Here is a 12,934-nt window from a genome sequence, read left to right on the forward strand (position 1 = left end):
ACATAGGGCGGAACTATCATCACGATAAAATAAGGGAAATCAGAACTTGTACGGAAATATATAGGTGTTCTTTCCGCGCGCTATGCGAGATTGGAATAATAGAAAATTGTGAAGGTGGTTCGATGAACCCACTGCCAGGCACTTAAATGTGATTTGCAGAGTATCCATGTAGATGTAGATGTAGATGTAGATCGACGTGGTCCCACAGATTCTCGACTGGGTTTCATTCCGGGTAGTTTGATGACCATGGGAGTACGGAAACCTCATCCTAGTGCTCTTCTAACCAAGAAAGTGCATAGTGAGCTATGTAACTCGTTGCATTGTCTTGTTGGTAGATGCCATCTTGCCGACGAAAAACAAACTGTGTGAAGTGGTGGACTTGGTCCATAAGGATAGATGCATAATTCTGTTGATCCATTGTGCCTTCAACAATGACGAAATCACATAGAGAATGCCACGAAAACATTTCCCAAACCATAACACTCCCTCTTTGTTTGATTTCAGACGATTCACGCCGTGCATGCTAACGGCCATCTGTCTAATGGAGCATAAAAAGGGATTCGTCTGAAAAGGCCACACGTCGCCATTCGGTGGACGTCCAGTTGATGTGTAAATTTCAGCCTTAGTCGCCCATGAGCAGCAGTCGCTGAAATGTCGTCGAGGAGACGCTGCTGGTAGCCCCTTGGTTCACCTGGGCGGTCTTCTGCTCAACAGCTGCACCTCTCTTCGCCAGTACCTATCTCCACAGCCGTTTTCCACCCTTGTTATCTATGGCCCATGGTGCACCACTGCTGCTTTGGCGCTGACTTTTGACAGCGCCATTTGCCAAGCGCGGTTTACTTCAACCACGGCGGCACTCGAACAGTTTACGTACTTAGCCGTTTCGGAAAGTCTTGGCCCGAAAGCCAATGATCAACCCCTTTTGGACGTGAGATAAGTCTCTCTGTTTCCGCATTACGACAGCGACTGCACTTTTCACCACGTCCCCTGACACGCTTTATATACTCACCACTGTTATTACTGCCACCTGCCATCTGTGAGTGGTTACTGAATGTTCACGTTGAACATAGGCTGTTGTTACACGAATATGGTAGGACCATGCGTAAGCACAGGAGTAAATTGCAGTCAGTGGTAATGTTTCAGTTCTCTTTCCTTTAGGTTTGCTTAGCATGGTCTACGTATCGTACTACGGAGCAGTCACACGGATTTATTTTTGCCTGATTTCATGTTTGTATGCCTTTACACAACCAAAACATTTACAGCAACAGAAGATATTGTTTCTCTCCAAGGCAAATAGTTCTGAGACGTGCTTATATAGAATTGTAAAGTATAGTGATGGTTGTTGGTAATCTCTCCTGCTGGTTCTGTTATATGGAAATGTGAATCCGTCGTATATTGTAGTCACGATCGGTCTACAGATAGCATGAAGCATATGCTGTATATAGGTTTTCATGCTTTTGTTTGATTCTATGAAACTGGAAAACTAAAATGCTGCTATTAAGAAATGACGAAAATAGCTGTGATTTAGCAATAAATTACATAAAATGTCATTAAAAATCTACAAGTTCAAGTAATTCATTTTAAAAAATGAACAAATTCAAGAGACAAATTGACTAAATGTAATTATCTCGAAGGGAGAAAAGTAAATTTCAAATTTTAAGGACTCGAGTGAGGAATATCAAAAATCACAACATTAATGCTGAGTAAGATAGTAAAAAGAAACCTGACTGGCAAAGATATGCAACAGCACTCCAGACTACAAGATTTTCATATATATGTAACAGTAACCTAATACCGAACGTCAGAAATGTCTCATGGAAATCCACAGAGGTAAAAAAACCTAGCGAACAGGAGATATAACAAGGAAAATGTGATCGCAGCCCTTTTAGGTGTGCCTGTGTAAGGTCGTAATTTACTGGCTTTTAACAGCTGACACGCATAATTCGTCAGATAGGATCTGGAAACAAAACGCATTATTTCCACAACTGTATAAATCGCCAGCAAACAAAGGTATAAATTCCAACCGAGTGGCTTTCAAAACATTAGCTCGGTTTGAGCTAAAATCAGACGTCGGAATAAACTAAACAGACCGCTCAATAGTGTCATATCTGCGTCATACAGTCAGACTGTTCCCATTCCCATCCAAATAGAGAATACATTTTATGTTGACACCTACGTTAAAATGCTGTGAATATTGTAAATCCTACTGATCACTTCTACATGTTAAACTGTAAAACAATTAGAAAAGCAACAACTGGTGTTCTACTAAAATAATAGATGTTTTCAGGGCTCTAAAGTGAAAGTGTGCAACTGAACGACACACTCGTATTTGATGTTGCATTTAATGTTTGTTGAACGATTAAGAAGTTAAAATATTGTTAGCATTGCTTGTGTGGTTCTAACAGAAATTTAGACTCATAAAAGGTGTCACAACGATTAAAGTACCTATTGAAAATTAAGAAATTTATGACCTCCGAGACGACTGTTGATGTGGCAGACATTTTATTTCCGTGTTCGGTTATACATTGTGCTATCCAGTGCTACATTTGAGGCCATCGCACCCCACCTGCATCCTACAGAGTACAATATAGACAGTTACTCGTTTGTGTTACAAATAATGTCAACACATAGGTGTATATGATCTCTTTATTTGATAATAATAGAATTTGATAAACAAAAACTGAAACAAAGAAGTAAGAGGAGAATGACAATATGAATCTGTGCGAACTGAATAAATCGTTCGGTATTTGTAGATAGTGGCGTAGAGAGATTCGGAAGTAATGGCTGAGCTATCACTGTCCCATCACATAATGCATTAGATTAGTTTTTAAACCGAGGGAAGTTATAATTTACCTCATAGTCCAGAATCGAAAACTTGAGCGAAACGTTTGTGTTTTCATTTATTTTTAGATTATCGCAAAACATATTGGGAAGCACCGAGAAATTGATGAGTGTGTTCGATACAGGAAAGCTACTTTGAAGATACATACTGTAATGTGTGAGCCAAAGCGATGCCCAACAATCCAGAGACACGGGGGAGAAAATTTGTATACGCCAGACAAAGCTAACTCAAGAAAAGAGACCTTGGAAGGCTACGAAGCAGCGGCTACCTTTTGACAGTTCATCGTAGAGGCAAGTAGAGGGATCCGACGTATGACTTGTCGTCGGTACAAGACAAGAGTGCAGGTATTTGCGCAATAAAGGTGTTTATCCGATAAACGCGAGGAAACAGGGCGTTACGAAACAACAGCAATCATTTTTACAACATATGTTTATGGATGGGAAAAAAGATCCGAGACAGGCAATCAGATGCACGGCCACACCCATAGATAACTTTTCATGACGCGAGACGAGAGATCTCAGGTTTGATGTAAGGCACCTCAACGGTCGGTGGGGGCTGTAAAATACATTAAAGGTGCACTTAGGTATGACTGCCAGTAAGAACCATACCTGTTAGCCATTGCTCAGAGCGCAACCCAACCTTCGCTGCGACACTCAGCTACCACCACTTGAAGAAGCTGCTCGTCTTCTGTGTGCATCACGCACATTGCCCAGCGCCTGATGTTCCGATCGCCATCTGGTAACGACATACACTGCCGCTTGCTAAAATGATGCGTATGTCTCAGAGTAACAATAACTAAAGTTTAGAAATAACGAACCCGAATTTTCAGTAATATAAGGGAACATTACTGTTTTCTTAGTTGCTGGACGGTATTACATTACGATGGCCTGCTGAAAAGTAATGCCTCCAAATTTTTGATATGAATGCTGATACAGGTTTTGAAATAAAACAAACATTATTAACATTCTACATCTTTATTCTTCATGTCTACATATTTATTTTTCAACATAGTCACCCTACATTTCTCAGAACATAAGATCGGTTTGTTGATACCGTTGCTGCAGCACGTTTGAGACTGACGGCGCCACACCCTCACCTCTATTTACACCGCTTCTTCACTATCAAAGTGAAGTCTTCGAAGAGGTTCCTCACGTGTTGAAAACAGATGAAAATCGGATGGGGCCAAGTTGACATTGAATGGGGGACGATCGATGACAATGAATCCAAGACGACAGATTGTAGCTAATTTCGCAGCACTCATCTGTGGGCTGGCATTGTCATGTTGAAGTACAGGGCGCTCTATATGTGAACGAACATTTCGCATTCGTGCTTTCAGTTTTATTAGCTGTTTATTATGTACTGATATAATTAAACTACACACCACCATCGTACACTCTACAATTCGGAGCCCTCTAGCGGCGAAGGGTTCAACTAGCGTCAGCGAAGCGAGAAAATCGACAAAGAAATGTGCATATAATACTTTAACCGACACTGAGAAAAGAATGAAAAATTCGGAGGCATTGATTTTCAGTACACTCACGTAATAATTTTGTAATAATGCTTGGTAAAGGGCAACTAAAATGAACTAACCGTGGTAGAACCAGAAACTTTTCTGAAAATGAAACGATTCTAATGTACTCTAGCGCCATTATCGCAGTCTGTACTCATAAGCTCTTTCCTAATTAAAATAATATATAAATGTCATACTCAAATGCGGTTACCTTATAATTTATAAATTAGGCGGCCAACGTGGAATCATGTCAAAATCGATCAATTGTGATTACTGAGGAGACGACAGGACATAGATAAGAGGTGCTAATCTCGATTTTGGACTGTACATAACCATGGTCATCAGCAATGGCATGGGATATTGTGATCACAGAAAAGTGTGTGGGTGGCTTATCTCACACACCACCTTAGGAAAAGGTAATGATGGAACAGTTTTCTTCAGTTTTTATATGATTATACGACGCTGCAAAACCATGCAGGGCCACAAAGTATTCCTGATCACTTCCCTTTCCATATCTCTCGACAATTTTTTTTCTATTTATTAGATACCATAACGCTAGAATTATTCCTTACAGCTAACCTTAGCCTTGTATATCATCCAGGTTGAAGGTTCTACAGGTATTACAACCAAATGGTGTGGAATCGGGAAGAACATAGCTCTGAGCACTATGGGACTTAACTTCTGAGATCATCAGTCCCCTAGAACTTAGGACTACTTAAACTTAACTAACCTAAGGACATCACACACATCCACGCCCGAGGCAGGATTCGAACCTGCGACCGTAGCGGTCGCTCGGTTGCAGAGAACCGGGAAGAATATTTGTTGTAACGGAAACAATATGGCATTAGTTGATGCGTCTTTCAAGAGCTATGAGCGATTTAGCAGCGATCACTTTTGTTGTCAGGCAAGTCCTAAATAGCTTGCAGATCTGTATTGTATAATTTTATAGCAGCATTTAGCTCTTCTTGTCTGGCATCCAGATATAGCTGAAGATCTTACGTGGGGACACTGTAAGAACTATTACGTAATATATAACGTTTACGTGTACAGAAATAACAATGAATGTGGAACTGATCATTTACGCTCGGCTGTTGTTCCGTGTCTTCTCGTCGTTTCTGGCATTATTCTCTAATCCTAAATAATGAAATATCATTAAAAAGTTTTACTGAAATTGAGAAGCAACTGCGTAGTTATCTGTTATCCAGTAACGGTCTGTTCCATGCGGCTGTCGTGATGACTGGGTGTTATGTGCTGTCCTTAGGTTAGTTAGGTTTAAGTAGTTCTAAGTTCTAGGGGACTGATGACAATAGATGTTAAGTCCCATAGTGCTCAGAGCCATTTGAACCATGCGGCTGTCATTTTCATACTGTTTGCTGTAGAGATTTGTTCACGAAATAGTCAGCTATTGATTTCTTTTCTGTATTAAAGCAAGGTCTATATAATAAATTGCGTTTTCAACTTGCTCTCCTTCTGTCACACTCTTTGAATTATACAACCATCTTACAGCCGTATTTTCACAGTCATAATGTATCTCTTCCTCTTTTCCTTCTGATCCATTTACCATTACTGTATCTGCACTGAATCTCTCAATGATCATCGACTCGTAAGTCAGTGTTCTTGTTAATTTTCCGGTATCTTCCTTAAGTCTGCCAATACTTGCATAATTTCTTCAAGCGTTCCACATTTCATCATTCATAGCTATACGGTCCAGTTAATCTTTTCTAAGTTTCTCGGATCGCACAAGTAACCTCTTATTGTCTGTTTCTCCTATTATTCATGTCTACTATGTATACAAAACTACACTTCACACAAAACTGTCCGTGTCTGTATATCTGGCCAGCTCAGCACTTCTTCTAATAAGTGGGATCAAAGAAAACGGTTTCCATTCGGTGTAGCCTCGAACCCATCTAACTCGATCCTACGTAAAGAAATGAATGAAGTGTTGAATTCTTAGATAGGTTGATCGAGGTTAATCGTAAGGGAGAAGATGAATGGGAATAGTTGTAACGCAGTAACTACACCGGCAAAAATCTTACTATCACTGAAATACACTTCACTGCTTCAGTACTACTTGCAAACAAATATTTACACTTAAATCAGGGAAGAAGTGTGTGCCAAATTTTATGAGTGGGTTTCACAAATTAAGGAGAATATTCATCCACAAAAAGTTAAAATATTAATATTCTCTAAAACTTAGAAAGGAAATGTGGGATTGAGATGAACGTGAGAGAGAATAGCGAAAATGAGGAGCGAAAGTACAGCATGACAGTATCAAATCAGGACCACTCAGAGTTTAGCTACAGACTGAAGGAAGTGATTCATCCCGTGGTCACGTAAATTCTGACAGTAATTTAAGCCTCGCGAACGGTAAATGTCACCATATATCGTAAAGGCTCTTCCTCCTCCTCTGAATGTATGAGCTCACTGTACAAAATTTTCGCCAACATGAAACCCAGAACGAGGACTTCTGCAGTGGAAACTAACTAAGCGATGCGAACATTACGTTTTTGCTACTGACAAAAGTAAGGCTGAGCGATTGTGCTTGACTTTCTATAAAGACTCGGACCTGGAAGGAAACAGCACACTGCCGTGCTCTTTATTACCGTCCTAAATGAATGGCCTAAAATACTGTGTCATTATTAACGCAAGTTCTGAGGAAACTGTAGAGATCTTTTTGGATGCTGTTACCAATAACGTCTCAACAGAGGTACTGACCTCCTCACACAAGGTAACGTATGCAATGATGACTGCCATAGTGCTGAAAATTATTTAACTGAGAACAGTTACATCACAGTTAAAATTATTCAAAATGGTTTCGTGTCTAATGAGTTACATTATCTAATTTCCACTTCTCTCTCGTCTCTGCAACGTACAGAAAATTATTATGCAAATTTTAACACTTATTAATTAGTAAATTAATGATTAAAATTGTGGCACTCCTATTTAATTAAGTGTCCATGAATTTTTGTGATACAATTGTATTAAAACTGCCACTCTTTTGGGTGTCACACTATGACTTGACATCTTTTTAAACTGACATATTTCAAATGAAATTATGAAACCTTATAAATATTAACATAATAATGTCTTATATAAAGGTCACCTAATAACTACAAGTTTACATTACCGCTTTCTGCAGTTTATTACCATCTTTAGTTGTGATTGAGCTACTAGCTGCTTCGTGATGATATAGAGATATTCAAGTTACCAACGCTGAATATAATGGATTTGTTTAAAATACGTCATACATTATATCATCACATGATTAGTCTACTTTAGTATGTGATGAAATGATACAATTTATCGATATGTTTTATATCACTCAACGGTGTTCAGAGTGCATAGCTTCAATTTTCATATATTAGGATGAAGTTGTTAGTGAATCAATCACATGTGAAGATGGCAATAAACTCGCGAAAATGATACCGTGAAATTGTAGTTATTAAGCGATCTTGACCAAATAAATTATTATATTAAAAACTTATTTGGAAAGTGGCAAAAAGAAAATTCTTAGTTACGTGTTCACTCAGCTGATCCCATACCTAATGATATGTCGTTGCTATTTACTTATTCAAGTCTTAGATTCCAATCGTTAACCTACAAAATTCACTTAAGATGTGATTCCATAAAGCAGAAAACAGAGGATGGATGTTCCAAAACGCAAATAGGGGTGTAAAAAACCGTCTATAGGAAAAGGTTACAAAAACTGCAGATAGGGACTGGACAAACATTAGAAAATATAGCACTGCATGCCAAACCACTAATAATGCCTGGTGGAAAGGAAAAACCTTCAAATCTATGTTATCTTATCCTGGCGCAGTTTAAAAAATTGATTTTTAAATATTTAGATATATATTACCTATAGAATTATTTATTTATCAATGTTATATTTTACTGTACTTTTAGATCTGCAAATGATCATAAAATATGATCGAAACTATTTATCAAGTGATACAATTTGTAACTGAGCCTATTATAATAATTGTTTAAAAAAGTTAAAATAGTTATTGAACCTCTTGTGGCAATATGTGACTAATTATTATAATTTATAGAATCCAAACAACAAACATGGAAAGAGTGGCCAGGCAACAAAAAACTAAATTAAAATTTCAGCTTGTGGCTATCAAATATAGTTATTAAGAGTAACGTTTAAAATGAGATGTAATTCGGAAACGCGTCGTTGGAGGATAAATATATTGTACTGAGATAGTTGTTTAAGCTCTACATTACGGCAAATTTGAAAAACTTTTTCAGTCTCGATTATTCAAAAGAAACTTTTCATCACTGCTCGTGCCATAGTGATTAATCGACCAATTACGTTCGTAACTGGCGAATTGCTTACTATAGGAAATGTTATGCAACTAAAAGAAATCGAAATTTGAAATATCGTAGCTCTAACAATCAGGCCTTACGACTTATTTAAGCACCTGTATTTAAAATCACTCTTGAACTCGTGCAGAAATGAAACAATGACAGTTTCATATAGCTGTGCCCTTCTATATGGCCTACAGTGATTCCCAGTAAGAAAATTCATATATTACTGGGCGTTAATATTTGTGTTGGTTTTCGATGTCACATATTCAGCTACAAAGAGCAATGTCACAGTTCTCGCTGCAATATCTAGTTCTTCTTCGCGTCCTTTCGCTATCCACGATGCGAAATCGTGTGAACATCGCGCAAATACGTGTCGGGTTTTCTTCCATCGTTCCATTGTGGAATTATCTGTGACAATTACGTTCACCAAACCGCTATTAGTGAACCGATCGACGTACTGCATGACATATCCGAGGAGTTTTTGTATAGATGATTTGCAGCTTTTCCTTCAAACTAAAACTTAAAGCGACTGGAGGTAATGAGGGCGAGGTATTTACTTAATACCAGTGACATGCAGTATCCAAACAGCCATCCGACACTCCAGCAACAGTTTCTCTGCCTGATGATGTAACTTCAAGTTCTTCCTTTTGTCTGTAGCCGCAACTTTTAATAATATATGAATTTTCTTACTGGGAATCACTGTAGGCTGTATAGGAGGGCACAGCTATATGAAACTGTCATTGTTTCTTTTCTGCACGCGTTCAAGAGTGATTTTAAATACAGTGATTAAATAAGTCGTAAGGCCTCATTGTTAGAGCTACAATATTTCAAATTTCGATTTCGTTCGTTGCATAACATTCCCTGTAGTAAGTAATTCACTAGTTACGAACGTAATTGGTCGATTAATCACTATGGCATGAGCTCTAAGTGATGAAAAGTTTCTTTTGAATAATCGAGACTGAAAATTTTTTTCTAATTTACCGTAATCTAGAGCTTAAACAACTATCTCAATACAATATATTTATCCTCCAACGACGCGTTTCCGAAATTACATCTCATTTTAAACGTTACTCTTAATAACTGTATTTGATAGCCACAAGCTAAAATTTTAATTTAGGTTTCTGTTGCCTGGCCGCTCTTTCCATGTTTGTTGTTTGAGTTCTATAAATTATAATAATTAGTGACATATTGTCAAAAGAGTTTCAATAACTATTTTAAGATTTTAAAACAATTATCATAATAGGCTCAGTTACAAATTGTATCACTTGATAAATAGTTTCGATCATATTTTATGATCATTTGCATATCTAACAATACAATAAAATATAACCTTGATAAATAACTAATTCTCTAGGTGACATATATCTAAATATTTAAAAATTAATTTTCTTAAAATTGCACCAGGATAAGATAACATAGATTTGAAGGTTTTTCCTTCGCACCAGGCATTTTTTAATGTTGTGGCCTCCAGTGCTATGTTTCCTGATTTTCAGGAGTTTATTGCCACTCTCCATTTTCGAATGCACTACTGAAAATACGTTTTTATTGTTTGTTGTACAGGAGGTGCACCGAGTACGAGTGGTCCCTGAATGCTAACACAAGCTGTTGTCAAACTAGGTATGCAAAAAGGAATTTCTTTCTTTGGGTACACACGACTGAATGCAGAGTTTAATTTTGTGAGGATTATTTTTATGTTGCCCCAGGATGCATGGAAAATTTGCTAAGGCTAACGGAAGCAAGGTAGCACGATAATAATTTCGTAATAAGAAATCAAGCAGTCATTCTCCCTCTGGCGTTTCTACTGGCATAGCGAGTGAAGACGAAATGCAAACGAAAACACTATCGCAAGAAACGCGTGGCGATAAACCGAGCGAAGTCGTCAAGGCGGGGCAACATTCCCGGAAGCTGCTTGCTTCCTATCTTGAGGCGTCGCTCAAGGATCTTGAGGGATGCTGGCCCTTATGGTCCCGGAGCTGGACCCTTGCTTCCCTGGGGAGCGCCACCCGAGCCAATCACGCGTCTGCGAAAGTGAACGTCCGGCGCGGCTGGAGGCCGAGGGCGGGGGTGGAAATGGGAGCGGGCCCCAGAGGACGACCCGTATGGTTTTGCAATACGTCCGCTGCTGCTACCACAGACCTCGTCTTGGAATGCTCGCATTGGATCTGCAATATTACCGAGACCCACCAGAAACTTTACAACAACACGCAATCTCGACTGACAAGATCATCATGTATTCTCATTCCGGCCACCTCATTCACAAGAGAATACCACAGGGTATTTCTCAGGCATACTATTTCCGTTTCTTTAAAGGAACACATTTGTTGTCCAGGTTTTGATTTGTACTTCGATGTCTCCAGACTGCGATGGCTAGTGAGATGAAACAAAAACGCCAGAAACCGTGCAAGGGGGTATAACATATATTCCGCTTACACCACAGCGGTTTAACTGCTGTTTACGTGTCGCGAGTCTACAAAGAGCATTTATTACGGTTGTGCTATTCGTGTTATTAAAGTTGTTGGCGCTGAGACGGAGAGATAATCGACTATGACAGCGGCGATAGGAATGGAAAGATCTTGCAAATTACTGGATTTTAGTTAAGTTGATGTTGTTCAACATGTGGAAGGCACAGCGTGATTTGAGTATTTACCCAGAACAATAATAATAGTAGAGGAATGACTTTAACTTAAGCACCATACCCTCAAAATAAAAATAGTAGTCTTGGTCAGGAGAAGAAAACAGTCTTGGTTGCGATGTAGAAGTTACTGTTTATTTATTCATCAATGACGCCCGTTTCGTCTAATTCAAGGCATATTCAGACTGGTCTATATTAAAATATAATCCAGTTAGAAAGACTTGACCCTAATTTGGGATTGGACGAAAATAGAAAATTAAAAATTGGACTTACCGATAAATGTTAATAAGCGAGTTATAGATATGGATGATGAAACGTCCGCAAAAATAAATTGTCCTCGTCATGTGGAAGATGAATGGTCGAATAAAAAAAATGCTCCCACCATGTATTAAAAGCATGATATCCGATAAACTTGAAATAAACGAAATGAATTAAAAAACCAATAACTGCAACCAGGCATTTTCATGAAATTTATGCTCCACAAAGCGAAAGAAGTAAAACCGAAATAGATGCTAAACAAACTTCCTTGCCGGGACGCATAATGTGGTCCAATGGATGCAAGGCAGGATCAGGCGTGTACAATCTCTCAAATAGTAAACATGCTGGAAGCGTCGTTCTGCATCCTGCGACAACGTACACAATACGCCGAGGCACATCGGACGTCTGGTGAGTGTGCATCGATAGGTTTGGATGACGTTAGTTCACCATGAGTCACGTATCGGTATTTTTTAGACTTTTATTTAGATTATTCTATAAACAACTAACCACATCGTGTTGAAACCAGGAGTCCGGAAAACATACGTTATTTACAGCAAGAGTTTTCTTAGTAAAAATGTGCCGAAACTGAAATACAACAAGCCACTTACAAAGGCACAGTTTGGGCCTTAATTATCGTACGGCAGAGAAACTTAATACACATGCTAATATGTTAATGCGGAACCGATCTACGCAAAAGAAAATTAGTTCCAATTATGGCCACACAATGCAAATCTGGCGTTGTAGACGCAAGAAAGACGTATATAAATGTTTCCATATGTAGTGAAAAAGTTCAAAAAATTGAGAAACGCATAATGTTAATTTTTTTATTAACCGCCGCTTACTCTGTTTGTTCAAAATAAGTATTGCAGACATCGACGAAATGTACAGCAATTGATTTGCACCTGTTGGCCAAAATTGGAACTAATTTAATATCCAGCGTAAATCGATTCCGTATCATCACATTAGAATATCTACCGAGTTTCGCTGCCATATGATAATTAAAGCCCACGCTGGACCTTCGTGAGCAGTTGCACTTTAATTATAACCACCCTGCACTATATACCAAATTAATGAAATTATGTGAGGTAGGACAGGGACATTTATTTTATACATGTATTTTCTATCAAAATTGCAGAAGAATAGATGCAAAGTACAGTTAGAATAGTATATGACAGGGCACACAAAGTAGTTATTAGTACTTACTCAGCTAGTAGTTAGTAGTTACGGAGGTACTAGTCATTCAGGATTTTAAATTATGTGCCTTTGCTTTGCCACTGTCATTTGACCTACGCACAAGGTTCTGCTTTCCGTGACTATTTGTTCGTAGTATATATTTTCTGTTTTTAACTATGTTCTGTTTTTTGATAAACTGTTTGAG

This window comes from Schistocerca serialis, chromosome 3 (assembly GCF_023864345.2).
Source record: "Schistocerca serialis cubense isolate TAMUIC-IGC-003099 chromosome 3, iqSchSeri2.2, whole genome shotgun sequence".
Taxonomy (NCBI): Eukaryota; Metazoa; Arthropoda; class Insecta; order Orthoptera; family Acrididae; genus Schistocerca; species Schistocerca serialis.